The 16,054-nt window shown below is 42.3% G+C and overlaps 2 long non-coding RNA genes across 2 annotated transcripts; both read right to left on the bottom strand.

Annotated features, from left to right (window-relative positions):
* Positions 1–9,727: 9,727 nt before the first annotated feature.
* On the bottom strand, positions 9,728–10,131 carry LOC139567586 (uncharacterized). The gene is made up of 2 exons (XR_011673429.1): positions 9,941–10,131; positions 9,728–9,789 (listed from the first exon to the last, which is right to left on the bottom strand). It is a non-coding gene; the product is annotated as an uncharacterized lncRNA (long non-coding RNA).
* A 3-nt stretch (positions 10,132–10,134) lies between these two features.
* Positions 10,135–12,562, bottom strand: LOC139567585 (uncharacterized). The gene is made up of 3 exons (XR_011673428.1): positions 11,844–12,562; positions 11,605–11,694; positions 10,135–10,835 (listed from the first exon to the last, which is right to left on the bottom strand). It is a non-coding gene; the product is annotated as an uncharacterized lncRNA (long non-coding RNA).
* Between the last annotated feature and the right edge of the window lie 3,492 nt (positions 12,563–16,054).

Genomic DNA, 16,054 nt, shown 5'->3' with positions numbered 1-16,054 from the left:
AACCGATTAGCATAATTGGTTCAGATTATTTGATGATTTATTGGCCTCTACTTTTATTTCTATTTTACAAATCCCAAATCACTATTGGAGGGCTGACCAACTCTGTTCCTGTTCCTGGAGAGCTACCATCCTGTAGGTTTTCGCTCCAAACCCAGCAGGTTTTCGCTCCAAACCCAACTAACGTGATTCAACTTATCAACCAGTTAGTTAGGCGCGCTAGATAAGGGTCTGAACAAAAACCTACACTCCCATTCAAACCCAGAATCCTATATAGGATTTCTCCAGACTTCCAAGACAAGATTTGGATGGATGGCCACGCGAGGCTAGTGTTGAACATATCACCTAACCACATACTGGTAGTGTTCCTGCCTGATTACGTTGAAGACGTTGCATTGCATCAACCAATGGTTGTGCGCCACGTCATCGACTATCGGGCATTACATTCCTATATCATATGATGTTAGGTTAGCTGATATGTTAAACACCTATCCAAGCTTTGCGAGATCAGGAAGGCGTCTGCAATGTAGCCAGGCAGGAATGCCACCCATATGATATAGCGGAGCGGTATAGAAATCTATAGCCCGACTGCGCAGTCGATGACGTGGCATGCAAATCACGTGCTATGCAACTATTGGTTGATGCAATGCATTATCTGCAATCTGGTCAGGGCCTGGAACATGACCCTCAACTAGCTGAATCAGGTATGTTAGGTTAGGGTTGGACTGAATACCCACAGGATGGTAGATCTCCAGGAAGAGGGTTAGGTAGATCTGTTGTAACCTATGTAAGTACTAGGTCATATTTATTAGTGCGGACCGTAGCAGAATTCCCCTTTTCAATGGAAAAAAAAAAGAAGCATTTCTTACAGGACAAGTTCAGGAAGTCCCTTGCAGTTTCAGTCCATTTTCATTCTGTTTGGTTCCTATTGAATACGACCCTGTACTGCCTCCAATCAAGTGGGGCGGCATGGTAGCCTAGTGGTTAGAGCGTTGGGCTAGTAACCGAAAGGTTGCAAGTTCAAATCTCCGAGCTGACAAGGTACAAATCTGTCGTTCTGCCCCTGACGGCTGTTCCTAGGCCGTCATTGAAAATAAGAATTTGTTCTTAACTGACTTGCCTAGTTAAATAAAGATAATACAAAAAAGTCCCAGGCTTTTGTGGGCACACTGCCCCTCGACGGCTCATTTGCTCTTCTATAGTTTCAGTTTTGTTTTTCTGTAGAGAGCAGTCTCGCGTTGATCATTGACCGATGGCCGACCCAGATTCTGCTTTATGAGTTCAGAAAAGCTCAAAACGGGAAAGCTCAAAAGGAATGATGTGACGGACTAGTCCTGGTCTCCCATTTCATCTGTGTGTAGTGTCTTTAGATCGGTCTGTTACACTGGTCGCAACAAGACTCTTTATTGCCACACAATCAGAGTTGGTGGTAATTGCTTTTGGTACAGCACGATAGGCAAAACCTCTCACAAGGTTTTAGTTTGAATTTATTAGTAGACAAGTAGAACATTTTAAGGCACAGGGTGACTTGCATTGACTCTGAAATGGCAAGAGACAAAATAATATAGAACAGCTAAAAATACATGAAAAATCAGACATTATACATCTGTGCCAGGAAAATAACCTCTCCCTCAACATCAACAAAACAAAAGAGCTGACCGTGGACTTCAGGAGACAGCAGAGGGAGCACGCCCCCATCCACATCCACGGGACCGCAGTGGAGAAGGGGAAAAGCTTCAAGTTCCTCGGCGTACTCGTCACTGACAATCTGATAGTCCGCCCTCATAGACAGTGTGGTGAGGTGCAACAGCTCCTCTTCAACCTCAGGAGGCTGAAGAAATAACATCTGCTAAATATGTGAATGCAACCAATACAATTCTATTAGAATACATCATATAATCATGTAGACGTTAAATGTATCTTCACAGTATAGGGTCTGTCAGCATAATGTAGGAAATAGTCGGAATGTCTTTGTCCTAGCAGGTAGAACTGAGAAGCTGTGAACTGTCAGTGCTCTCTGAGTTGAGGGAGGTCGTGAAGGGGTTGCGATGGATCTTCGAGGAGTACAATTATGGCTTTGAGGAGTACAATTATGGCTTCCTATCTACATTTCGTTAAAGTCACCATCCCATGGCCAAAAACGTGAGGGTAGAGCTGGGGAGCAAGGTGGCAAAATATAGCCGGTCTGCATTGTGCTGGCTCAAGCTCCTTCTCCAGCTCGTTGGTGCAACTGACAAGCTGAACATCACCATACTCCAGCACAACATACTTGAATACATGAGGCCTTATAATATTCTTAGAACCCATCTAGTGTATCTCAGCAGCATGTCACCAGGTCAAATTCCTGGTACATGTAAAGGTTCTGGGTGAAGCTTGTTCTGATTTTACAGCCCGTTGTTACAATGTTATTTACAAACGGAAGCAAAATCACCACGTCAATAGCAACACAACACGGTAACATAACAATAGTGTACCACGTCAGCCAACATATCATGGAAACGACCTCGCCAGTGAGTCCTAACGATAGTCAGTGGAGTAGGTTTTTAGTGTGTTAATGGCTAACGGCACAAAGCTTATACTGAAATATGCCTTATTGCATCATACAGTACCTATGGCTGTATGTGAATAATGTGAAGTCAGTATCATCTGCCATTTGGCTTACCTTGCGTGTAATCTTGTATTATGCCTTAGTGATTTCTTAGCTGATTATGGCCCACTTCTCATATGAAGTCTGTAATAAGTATACTGACCCCTATATAACACTGGATTAGGATATGTCTTAACAAGTGTCATTCTGTTCTTAGGACAAAGAAGATTGTACATTTGTCCTGGTCAAAGAGAGGTTTTGAAAGCCTTATTTGACCAGGGAATGACCAGGAGAGGATCACCTCTGCTGGCTGAGACAGCCACCAGAACTGGACTGTCAGAGTGTGGTGGAGGTGAGGGTCATTGAGGTTCTGTTTTGTATTCTGTGAACATAAGACAGGGTTTTGTCTTTTTGTAATATCTGGCTTAGGATTACTTAGGAAACTTCCTATGGCCTTACTGATGATTCACCTTTTATGTAAGACATTAATTGAAACCATCTTAACCTTCTGCTTCCTTGGGTGGTATGGTTCAGCAGCGTCAAGTCTCAAAGCATCCCATCACTCTACAAACCAAGAACCATCCATAAATCCATACAATTTTACTTAGACACAACCACTATATGACCAGTACCAACAGCTTCTGTCAGGTCGAAGGTTCAAAACCCCACTCTGTAGAACAAACAGGGCACACAAGTCATTCATATCAACCAGCATCATGTTCCTAAATCCAGGAAGACTAAACCATAACTCACCGTATACCTCTATCTATTTGTCTGTCTGACCTTGTCATGTGAAGTATGGCCAGCGATATTTTATGTTGTGTTTAAGTGGTGAATGTTCTGTGATGTGTGACAGTACATGTTTGCCATTATTCCCAAACAAATGCCGCTATGGAACAATAAAGGGTTATGACTTCAAATTCGTACTTATCCTTTGCCTTCGGATCGTATCCTTTGCTGTTGCGATAATAATGTTGATTGTTATGTTATTTAAACTTTTTGTGTTTTGCCTCTAGTTTCATATTGCCTGGTAAAACCCAGATTCAAAACACCCCTCACTGCCCCTCTGGTTGTGACACAATGCAGATCATTCGTAGTATATAATGGCTCCTTTTTCAATCATCTGCAAGATAAAAAGCTGAGTTGGTGGAGCAATAGTTTTGTGTTTACTCTTTGAATAAAGTATTATGTGCTGATTTGAAAATGTGATGCAGTATTCTTTAGTATTGTGTTGTCCTCCTATTGTTTCCTCTAGAACTGGTTAGGGAATGAAAGAAGAAAACTGGCCCAGAGTAAAGCTGTCCCTCAACAAAAAACTAAGCTCTACAAACGTAATGTGTCAGCTTACAACCTGTTTATGAGGGACCACCGTAAAGCTAAAGGTTTGCTTTAATTACCTGTTTGCAATTACAAAAGCAAGGCGGGCATTCATGTATTGTGGACTGTATGCATTTCTCAATCGGTGTGTCTTTGATATAGGTTAATTATAGTTATTTTTAGATGAATGATCAGAGGGGTTTCTCTTCAGAACATTATGGGTCTAACAACAAATTATAAAGTCTACTGACTCTATCAGAGACATATTTGTACTTTGTTTCAACATGTAAATGTTTTGTTGATGTAATATCTTGATAGAATAGATTGTTTTATCAATGTCACTGACATTGTCATGTTTTCTGTTGTATGTCAGGAGTTATGGCAGGTACACAGGGCAAATGGCAGGCATTACCACCTGCCACAAAAGACCATTACAGTGAGGAGGCAGACAAGCTACAGGCAGGAGGTTAGGAGATGAAGGGGAACTTAAAGGCATTAAAAGTCAAAGATAATTTAAGATGGCTGAAATCAATGTTGGGAATATATACTATAGGGTCACAATAGTAAATTGTGACATTTTGAAACTTTTACTTTAAAAAGTAATGTGTTTGGATTTGATAGTTGGAGTTAGAGATACAGAATCTGAGATACAGGTTTAAGAGAAGGTTTAAGGGAACAGGCATTTTTCTTACAGAAGGATTTTAGTCTTTTCGCCAACTCTTTTCCTATAAGGATTTTTAGGTATTGTCTTTTTTTTTTTTACATCTAATTTAATTTATTATTTATCTTGTCTATTTCTACATATTTTTTTGTTAGGTTATCGAGTTGGAAGCTATGGGGGTCGACACAGCATTCCTTGCCCACAACCCTGAGGACCCCATACCAGTCAGCACAGCCTCATCTGGGAGGGGAAAGGAATTTGTTGAGGGCCAGGATCTGATCGGCAAGTTTTCTGTACACTTTCTGGTACACATATTTTTAAAATAACTTTGGTAATGCTTAACCTCAAGCATACAGATGTAGGATCTTAATTTGATCACCCTGTTGCAGGACCACTTTTCTGCAATGCAGGAGGTTTTTTACTTGTAGTGTATTTGAAGTTTGAAAAGGCTTCTGAAGTTTCTAATTTCCACGTAGAAATTTCAGACTTGATTTTTGCGATAAATTTATCAACTCCCATCAAAAATGTAAATGTATTATAATCCACATATCACATTTCCTGTTACTGCAGGATTATTTTCCTGATACTGCAGGATTATTTTCCTAATGTAACAAACTGACTCAAATTAAGATCCTACATCTGTACATCTATAATACCTTCAAACACACTCATACAGTACCGTGTCTCTTTTATTGTTACATCTAGGCAAACCTGCAGCTTCAGTCAAAGGTGTTTGACAAGGCTAGAGTGCAAGGAGTACAAGCCTTATTCAACCAGAAGTATAGTATGTATCATTTTATTTGAAATAACTATTAAAATGTACTGTATATCTGTAATTCAACAATTAAATAACGGTCCTGCTCCGCTTTTAACTTCTTATGGCTGCAGGGGCAGTATTGAGTAGCTTGGATGAAAGGTGCACAGAGGTGCCCAGAGTAAACGGCCTGCTCCTCAGTCATAGTTGCTAATATATACATATTACTATTAGTATTGGATAGAAAACACTCTGAAGTTTTTAAAACTGTTTGAATTATGTCTGTGAGTATAACAGAACTCATATGGCAGGCAAAAACCTGAGAAGTTCCACTTCCTGTTTGGATTTTTTCTGAGGCTGCTAGATTTTCAACCAAGCTCCCATTGAAATTACAGCGAGATATGGATGAGTTTTCACTTCCTACGGCTTCCACTAGATGTCAACAGTCAATAGAACTTTGTCTGATGACTCTAATTGAAGGGGGGCCGAAGGAGACAGGAATGATTCACCACTGCCATGAGGTGATCACGCATTGAACACGCGCGTTCACAGTGAGGGGCAGCTCCGTTCCATCGCTCAACTGAAGTCAATGTAATTCTCCTGTTGGAACGTTATTCAAGATGTATGTTAACAACATTCTAAAGATTGATTCAGTACATCGTTTGACATGTTTCTACTGACTGTTACGGAACTTTTGGACATTTCGTCACGTTATAGTGGACGCGCTTTGTGATTTTGGAATTGTTTACCACATGCGCTAACCAAAGTAGCTAATTGGACATAAATAACGGACATTATCGAACAAATCAAGCATTTATTGTGGACCTGGGATTCCTAGGACTGCATCCTGATGAAGTTCATCAAAGGTAAGGAAACATTTATCATGTATTTTCTGGTTTCTGTTGACTCCAACATGGCAGCTAATTTGGCTATTGTTCTGAGCGGCGTCTCAGATTATGGCATGGTTTGCTTTTTCCGTAAAGTTTTTTTGAAATCTGACACAGCGGTTGCATTAAGGAGAGGAAATATCTATAATTCCATGTGTATAACTTGTATTATCATCTACATTTATAATGAGTATTTCTGTTGAAACGATGTGGCTATGCAAAATCACTTGATGTTTTTGGAACTAGTGAATGTAACGCGCCAATGTAAACTCAGATTTTTTTATATAAATATGAACTTTATCAAACAAAACATGCATGTATTGTGTAACATGAAGTCCTATAAGTGTCATCTGATGAAGATCATCAAAGGTTAGTGATTACTTTTATCTCTATTTCTGCTTTTTGTGACTGCTTTCTTTCGCTGGAAAAATGTCTGTGCTTATTGTGGTTTGGTGGTGACCTAACATAATCGTTTGTAGTGCTTTCGCTGAAAAGCATATTTAAAATCGGACACTTTGGTGGGATTAACAACAAGATTACCTTTAAAATGATATAAGACACATGTATGTTTGAGGAATTTTAATTATGAGATTTCTGTTGTTTGAATTTGGCGCCCTGCACTTTCACTGGCTGTTGTCATATCGATCCCGTTAGCGGGATTGCAGCCATAAGAAGTTTTAAGCAAGCTTTAAAAAATGTACCACTAAAATTCCACTAAAGCACTAAAAAGGGCTGACATTTGATTTATAAAAACGTATGTGGTAGCTGTGCCTTGTCGGTTTACATTGTTGATATTCAAGTAAGCAGATTTCTGGATCACTGATTGAAGCTTGGAATAATGTGTACACTTGATCTTCCTTCACTAAAGCCTTCGTTCTCTTTCTGTTTAGATGAAGCAGGTGGACAGGGCAGAGTTCCACATATGGCTGTGACTGCCAAGAAAGTGGTCATTGAAGTAGAGGGCATGCCAGCTGGGATATTGAAAAAGCCCTTCCACTATGGCATGGACCAACTATCTTCCATTTTGAAGGCAGGCCTTGGCATCACGTTCACAATAAGTAAGATGCAACAAATGCTCTCTAAAATGTTTCAATGCAGAATTGTAATGTCTTGGTTATTGAGATGAATAACATTGACATGTACAGGCAGTGACTTGACCCATTACTTTAGACAAAGTCCCCTTGTCATGGTTTGCAAGCCCTGCCACATCCGACGAGCATCAGAGCCGGTGTAGTACGATTCGATCTTAGTCCTGTATTGACGCTTTGCCTGTTTGATGGTTCGTCGGAGGGCATAGTGGGATTTCTTATAAGCTTCCGGGTTAGAGTCCCGCTCCTTGGAAGCGGTAGCTCTAGCCTTTAGCTCAGTGCGGATGCTGCCTGTAATCCATGGCTTCTGGTTGGGGTATGTATGTACAGTCACCGTGGGGACGACGTCATCGATGCACTTATTGATGAAGCCAATGACTGATGTGGTGTACTCCTCAATGCCATCGGAGGAATCCCGGAACATATTCCAGTCTGTGCTAGCAAAACAGTCCTGTAGTTTAGCATCTGTTTCATCTGACCACTTTTTTTTATTGATCTAGTCACTGGTGCTTCCTGCTTTAATTTTTGCATGTAAGCAGGAATCAGGAGGATAGAATAATGTTCAGATTTGCCAAATGGAGGGCAAGGGAGAGCTTTGTATGTGTCTCTGTGTGAGGAGTATAGGTGGTCCGAAGTTATTTTCGGTCATAAGAGACGGTAGCGGCAACATTATGTACAAACAACGCAAATAAGCGAACAAAAAAACACAATCTGCTGGGGGCACGTAAAACGCCTGCCATCTTCTCCGACGCCATCTTATGGGAGTGGAGATGGAAATGGGAGTGGAGCTGGGCCTGGAGCTGGAACAGGGCCTGTAGTTGGTGCTGGGCCTGGGCCTTTAACTGGAGGTTGGGCTGAGGCTGGAGCTGGAGGTTGGGCTGAGGCTAGAGCTGGAGGTTGGGCTGCACCAGGACCTGTGTCTAATTCCCCGGAAGTTGGTAGTAATATATGCATGTACACAGAGTATACAAAACATTAAGGACACCTGCTCTTTCCATGACATAGACTGACCAGGTGAATCCAGGTGAAAGCTATGATCCCATTGATGTCACTTGTTAAATCCACTTCAATCAATGTAGATGAAGGGGAGGAGACAGGTTAAAGAAGGATTTTTAAGCCTTGAGACAATTGAGACATGAATTGTGTATGTGTGCCATTCAGAGAGTGAATTGACAAGACAAATGATTTAAGATTTAAGTGCCTTTAAATGGGGTATGATAATAGGTGCCAGGCGCACTGGTTTGTGTCAAGAACTGCAACGTTGCTGGGGTTTTCACGCTCAAATGCTTCCTGTGTGTATCAACAAAGGACATCTAGCCAACTTGACACAACTGTGGGAAACATTGCAATCAAAATGGGCCAACATCCCTGAGGAACACTTTCAACACCTTGTAGAGTCCATGCCCCGACGAATTGAGACTGTTCTGAGGGTAAGGGGAGGGGGGGGGGGGGGTGCTTGGCTTAGTCAATGACCAGAATCTTTGCTGGCATAGAAAGTCAGTTCAGAATTAGATATTGGGTACATGTGTAGAAACTAAATTACCACACAACGTAATGAATGAGGTGTTTCAGTGCAGACACTATATTAAAAACACATCTGTTTGACGGTATTTTTTCAAAATGTACTGTGAATGTAGCTAACAAGTCAACCTGTATTTTGTCTTTGATTATGAAGAACATACACGACCGTTCAAAAGGTTGGGGCCACTTATAAATGTCCTTGTTTTTGAAAGAAAAACTGAGCAAGAGGACAAGTACATTAGAGTGTCTAGTTTGAGAAACAGACACCTCATAAGTCCTCAACTGGCAGCTTCATTAAATAGTACCCGCAAAACACCAGTGTCAACGTCAACAGTGAAGAGGCGACTCCGGGATGCTGGCCTGGGTGGCTATGCCACCAACAAAGGTATAGTTAGTGTATAGTTTGTCCCTATAGAACTCACATGCATACACAGACATTCATTACTCAACCACTTTCATCTTCTGAATCACTGTCCTCCGATTCACTGTCCTCCTCTACATCTGGGCTGATCGAGCCATCACCAGCCAACATTGAAAATGCTTGTTGGAGCTTTAATATGTTCTGCATTTTATTTCGGAGCAGCACAGAAGCACCCAGGTGAAAGCGTGTTGGCTCGGCCTCACACTGCCCAAGAGAAGCAAGGGCCTCTTCAAAAAGCCCAAGCTCTCGCTGGCAATACAGAAGGCTATTGTGTAGGTCTGCCTGTATAAGGTGCCTCTCCTCCGCTGCGCTAAGGCACATGTTATGCAGCATCACTGCACGCTGCTTTGCCTGGAGCAGACTGTCCCCCAAGCTGTTGGACACCTGGGACCAGACTGGATGATCTTGCTGGAGAACCTCCAAGTACTCCAGTCTTGGGGGGAATTGAGGTGATTTGCTCCTTCCATTGTAGGTGTCAATCTGCTGTTTTATTCTCTCCGATGTCCGCTTGATTTTTCTGGAGAGCCGCACAGCAATGGTTTGTCCATCTGAAAAACTATTTCAAGAAATGGGCATGAAAATCTTGAAGTTTGATAGAAGTCTTTCATATAGTTCAAAGCAGGTGGGTGAATGAGACTTAGATAACAACAGCAGTGATATGCCAGGCTGTGATGCAGTGTTCAACAACACTGAATTGGCTGCAGTACCTGCATACTTTCTGACCAGGCCACAATAGAAAGAGAGCTCCGGGACCAGCCTATGGATTGTGGCCAGCAGACAGTGAGTCTTCTTAGTCTGCAGACTTTTCAAAATTGGTGCACAGTGTTGAAGAGACCAGTGTACAATCCGGTTTCCCTTCTCCATGGCCTTCAAACTTTTCTCCAGGCTGAAATGTGAAAATGTATGTTAAAAGGTTTAAAACATATGTTGACTAGCCCCAATATAGTGGGACAAATAGGATGGAGACAACATCCTATAAAAAGCTATTTACTTTTCAAGCTGAGTAGTCAACTGAGCGTTCCTTTCATCAGTGATTGACGGGGACATCAAGTCAGACCTAGACAATATTCTACAAATATATAAGCGAATATATAACGGTAAGAAAGCATCTCAACATAAAACTAACCAGTTTAGGAAGGCAACATCCATTTGAGTGTAGATTTGAGTGTAGAGTGGATTATGCAGCGTGAAGTGTTGGCACAAAGGTCAGAAGACTTGTAGAATAGATTGTAGAATAGATGAAGCAGGGGAGGAGGGTACTCATGTTTCTGGGATATGTAGTGGAAAGGGGCAGGTGACAGCAGGAGGTGGTGATAAGAGTATAAAGTAACAGCTATGCAGATCCAAGAGATGGTTAGACTAGGACACAGAACACAGGAATGTGGCAGTCATGACTGGTAGGGGCTAAGCCAGGCAGAAAGGGGTGTTTAGAGATGGGATAAAACCTTAGGTCAGAGATGTAGCAACTACTTCCGTGACTCGATGTTGCTCTGCGAGAGTTTCCACATATCTCTCCTGCCAGGTAAGGAACAACGTCCTCTTGTCTGTGAGGGTTCTCCTTCATCTGACGGGTCCAAACTTCCACGTCCGACTGTGTGCTGCCTACAACACAATCAAGGGCCTAATTAAATATATTGCAGAACAAAATAAACCACACTGGCAGTTGTGCTGAGTTCTACATGTGCAATGCTCACAAGTTAGAGAAAAATATCTTATGGACAATGTTTAACTAAAATATCAAATTGTCAGTGAAACCACAGCAAGGATGTCATCATCAAATCAATCAAATGTATTTTATAAAGCCCTTTTTACATCAGCAGTTGTAAAACAGCATCACAAAGTGCTTTACAGATACCCTGCCTAAAACTCGAAAAGAAAAATCAATGCAGAGGCAGAAGCGCAATACAAGCGGTTCATGGTGTGCATGCTTGTTTGATGGATAATCAGAACAAGATAGAGCACACAAAAACACTTTCAAACGTTCATAGATGACCAGCAGGGTCAGGTAAAGACCATAATGGCATTAGAGAGTGCAAACATTTCAAGACTCTTGGGTCAGATGGCTTTCATGTTTCAGGAAGTCAAGGTTTATGGGTAGGGTGGGTTGTGGGGGCTAGTACCTTTCCGTTCACCTTCCCACCCATGGGCCAGACTACACTCAATCATAGGACTGACAGAAGAGAAAAGTCTTGAAGGTTGAGACTGAGTCTGATTCTCTCACTTTTGCAAACCATTTCATAAAGAGGAACTCTGTAGAATAAAGCCTTGTATCCAGATACTGAAGCCCTGCTTCCAATTCATCTGATTGAATTATCAGAAAAGGATCATTGCATATTGACAAAAATTATGAGCAAAACACATGGAATCTAACCTGGAATGCTGTTTAGCAGCACCATCAACTCCTCCTTTGCCTCGGTTTCCTCCTTCAGGACCTTCTGCCGACGGAGTTGTATTGCTGGTACTATAACATATATGAAGGTGAATAGACATTTCATAGATTGTTCAAAATACATCAGTGTTTTTTTTTGTTGCAAAATGATATCAACACAACCCTGATCAATGGGTCGTCTCAATACTTAACTGATTTCCAGTTATACATTATACCCTTACCCTGGCTGTGTAGTAGAGAAGGGCATCAGTGAGGGTGTCAACACGATGAGACGGTGTCATCTCTTTTGTGATCTTCACAAATGTTCTAAGGTAGGACCACAACCTCTCCATCTGTTCTCCGTCAGCAAGCCCACTACCAGTCACATACCTGGTACCATCAGTGGCCTGAAATGTAAAGTACGATCAGAAACCATAATGAGCATTACAATGGGTGATGATGATTCATTAAGGGACTAGGACAAATTACAACTAAATGTTTCTTAATACTATTAGGGCCACTATCTGCAACTACAAAGAATAGTTTTTTTAACAGAATAAATTATAAAGAAAAAAATGTATTCATTACCTGACAGTCAGCATCATGGGCATAGGCATGAACGGCTGGCACTGCAAATGTGGTATTCACCATCAGATCGGGACTGTTTTTCTAAATGTCAAAATAATTTAGTGTAGGAGCAGTTCATTTTGTGCATTTTTGTGTAAAATACTACCTATGATTACAAAGCAGGTATGGAGCAATCCGTTTCAAGCCATTCATAAAACCGTATCAAGCCATTCATAAAACCGTATCAAGCCATTCATAAAACTGTTTCAAGCCATTCATAAAACTGTTTCAAGCCATTCATAAAACCGTATCAAGCCATTCATAAAACTGTTTCAAGCCAATCATAAAACCGTATCAAGCCATTCATAAAACTGTTTCAAGCCATTCATAAAACCGTATCAAGCCATTCATAAAACCGTATCAAGCCATTCATAAAACCGCTTCAAGCCATTCATAAAACCGTATCAAGCCATTCATAAAACCGTATCAAGCCATTCATAAAACCGTATCAAGCCATTCATAAAACCGTATCAAGCCATTCATAAAACTGTTTCAAGCCATTCATAAAACCGTATCAAGCCATTCATAAAACCGTATCAAGCCATTCATAAAACTGTTTCAAGCCATTTATAAAACCGTATCAAGCCATTCATAAAACCGTATCAAGCCATTCATAAAACTGTTTCAAGCCATTCATAAAACCGTATCAAGCCATTGTGTCATCGCTCTCACACTCCCTCATACTGACTGGTCACTGGAAGTTCAACATGGCTCCTCATGGCAAAGAACTCTCTGAGGATCTGAAAAAAAGAATTGTTGCTCTACATAAAGATGGCCTGGGCTATAAGAAGATTGCCAAGACCCTGAAACTGAGCTGCAGCACGGTGGCCAAGACCATACAGCGGTTTAACTGGACAGGTTCCACTCAGAACTGGCCTCGCCATGGTCGACCAAAGAAGTTGAGTATACGTGCTCAGCGACATATCCAGAGGTTGTCTTTGGGAAATAGACATATGAGTGCTGCCAGCATTGCTGCAGAGGTTGAAGGGGTGGGGGGTCAGCCTGTCAGTGCTCAGACCATACGCCGTACACTGCATCAAATTGGTCTGCATGGCTGTCGTCCCAGAAGGAAGCCTCTTCTAAAGATGATGCACAAGAAAGCCCGCAAACAGTTTGCTGAAGACAAGCAGACTAAGGACATGGATTACTGGAACCATGTCCTGTGGTCTGATGAGACCAAGATAAACTTATTTGGTTCAGATGGTGTCAAGCGTGTGTGGCGGCAACCAGGTGAGGAGTACAAAGACAAGTGTGTCTTGCCTACAGTCAAGCATGGTGGTGGGGGTGTCATGGTCTGGGGCTGCATGAGTGCTGCCGGCACTGGGGAGCTACAGTTCATTGAGGGAACCATGAATGCCAACATGTACTGTGACATACTGAAGCAGAGCATGATCCCCTCCCTTCGGAGACTGGGCCGCAGGGCAGTATTCCAACATGATAACGACCCCAAACACACCTCCAAGACGACCACTGCCTTGCTAAAGAAGCTGAGGGTAAAGGTGATGGACTGGCCAAGCATGTCTCCAGACCTAAACCCTATTGAGCATCTGTGGGGCATCCTCATACGGAAGGTGGAGGAGTGCAAGGTCTCTAACATCCACCAGCTCCGTGATGTCGCCATGGAGGAGTGGAAGAGGACTCCAGTGGCAACCTGTGAAGCTCTGGTGAAGTCCATGCCCAAGAGGGTTAAGGCAGTGCTGGAAAATGATGGTGGCCACACAAAATATTGACACTTTGGGCCCAATTTGGACATTTTCACGGCAAACATGCCTTATGTTGCAGATGCCTGTCTTATAATGAAGGACTGTGCCATCCCTGTGGCCTTCACAATGGGATTAGTCCACTGAGACAGGCGCGACACAGACGAATGTCTCATGTGCCATGACATTTTTTTTAATTATATTGCGACTGCTCGATGAAAAAAAGCTGTCGGCCACCAGCCTATCAACCAAACAATCGATCAGTCGACTAAATGGGTCTGTCCTAGTGTGTACACTAGTAAAGTATGAATAATCAATCCCGTACCCAGTCCATCTTATCTCAATACATGTTCAAATGGTTGATGTTTGTGATGAGATCTTTAAGATCCTGGAAGACGAGAATATATTCTAAATCAGAATTCAGAATCCTCCCTGTCAGAGCCCCCCAATAAACTTCCAAGGCCGTGAGGAACCAGGTTCTTATTCAGTCGAGCCTGTGCTTGACCCCCACAAACCCCTGGAAAACGTAGCCTCTCCCCATTTCGTAGCCTCTTTGCAGGCCCCATCACTCAGACCACCACTCCCCACCCTCCAACACAGAACTAACCAGATTCCCCCAGCGCTACATTAGGTCCAAAGGACTCCATTGAGTTGTCTGATAAGCCAGTGGAAAAACCCTTTCGCAGCCTCTCCCCATCAGCCAGACAACCTCCCCTGACCCACATTTAAAATGTGGGTCAAAACTAAAATAAAAGTATTACTCAAGTTTTTCGTTTAGGATATGTCATCATTGTAATATAATTCATGTGCAATGTTTTAGCTTAAAATGTATGTGTAATATGTTGATGCATTGGATAGCAGATGGAACAGATATACCAGCCACCCCACCCCTCTTTATATCAAAGCTGGGAGGAAGTCATGTCGTAAATAAACAGACACAGATGCCCTCGATGTAACATTAACCGAACTGCGGGTAAGCACTGTTCGACAGGCAGGGTCGAATGACACTGCGGAGTCCTAGCTAAAAATGTACCAATAAAATAATAAAGACGGGTTCCTGCAGATGCTGGAATGCCCACATGCAGGAACGCCCCAAATTGAGGGCCGCAATTACACCCTACTCGAAGGAGGAGATTGAGGATTTGGAGAGTGAGTGAGTGGAGCCATTGGTGATTCCATTAGAACCATTAGTACCTTATGTGCCACTCAGCGACCCTCGCCACCATCTCCAGGTTGACATCACCCTGCCACGGCCCATCTTCGCCATGGACTTGGTCTGAAACCTGAGGACCTCTCCCCTCTTTCTCCCCTCTCCCTCCCCCTCCATCCCCAGGCCTCTGTCCCTTCATGCCTCCCCCTTTACTGAGAGAACATCATGTCCTGCGGTTGGACTCTTCAGCTCTGCCGAAATCAGGCCACAGCCTTCCTCACAGGACTCCAACTCCCAGGAGGCTGCAGGAGAGCATATCACTCCCTTCAGTAATTCAGGTAGGAGTCGGTATCCCCGGCCTTTACAACCTACCAATCCAAGCGATGGTACGAATGACCCCACCTCACATTGACGTACAACCAAAGTGACTGTATGGACAAATGAGAAGCAAAAGTGGGAACTTACGTGACAAATAAAACACTGAAAGGACTACATACCTAAAGAATTACACAAACACTTAAGCCTTACTATGAATGCTTTCGCTCTAGTGTTTCTGGAACCGTGATAATCATCACTTATCACAACAGCAATTCATTGCACAGTTGTGTAAAATGCTGAAGGAAACCATTGCGCACACACACACAACCTAGTTTTCACTATTTAACACAGCCACAAAGTCATAAATCCTGCCCATTTTTTAATTTAGACCAAAAACCAAATGTGTGCGTTTAAATTATTTTTATGATAGCCAATTTTGACATTGTGGCTGTTATCTAGCCACGTGGAAACCACAAAACCCTTAAGCCCATTTGAAAAACAGTGTTACTCATATTGATATCTTTACTTAGCAACAGCTAATGTTACTGATGAATAGTCAGCCTGGTATGTCTCGGTGTGCATTGTTTGGGGATTTTACGTTAGATGAGGCCTACAGCTCACAACAATTTCGAAATGTTTTTTTGACATAATTAATCAA

The sequence above is a fragment of the Salvelinus alpinus genome, chromosome 2, assembly GCF_045679555.1.
Source record: "Salvelinus alpinus chromosome 2, SLU_Salpinus.1, whole genome shotgun sequence".
In the NCBI taxonomy this organism is placed as follows: domain Eukaryota; kingdom Metazoa; phylum Chordata; class Actinopteri; order Salmoniformes; family Salmonidae; genus Salvelinus; species Salvelinus alpinus.
Note: the sequence above shows the minus strand (reverse complement) of the source record. Positions and strands in the feature narration are given on the sequence as shown.